Source organism: Penaeus monodon, chromosome 31, assembly GCF_015228065.2.
Source record: "Penaeus monodon isolate SGIC_2016 chromosome 31, NSTDA_Pmon_1, whole genome shotgun sequence".
NCBI lineage: Eukaryota > Metazoa > Arthropoda > Malacostraca > Decapoda > Penaeidae > Penaeus > Penaeus monodon.
In genome coordinates, this window is record NC_051416.1 from 36,279,886 (window position 1) to 36,280,339 (window position 454).

Here is a 454-nt window from a genome sequence, read left to right on the forward strand (position 1 = left end):
TACTGTATATACTGTGTATTATAAAGGAGGCCCTTCCAAAGCCTTAAAGAGAAGATTCCAGAAAGGCCCCACAAATAAAAGCCCAGCTGGTACTGACCATTATTTTTAACTGAAAATGGTTTTTTATTAAGCCAAAACCAAGAAATTGTGAATTTATTTTTTGTAATCTTCGGCAGTTGAATACCCGATAATTTGCTATGGTAACTTTTGTATATGTGATATTTTTGATTTTATGTACTAAAATTCATTGTTTTATGATTCCATTTTTATATTATTTTTCCATTGGGAAAGGAATGTTATTATTACATACAAAAAATTATATTTTTTACACTCTAAAGTTCCTATAAAAATTGAAAATTTTTGAATGTGTGTGATCCCTTATAACAAGTTGTTAAAATGTTGCCCAGCGGCGGTTAAATTTAAAACCGAAACCTCTTTAAAACCCACAGTCTTG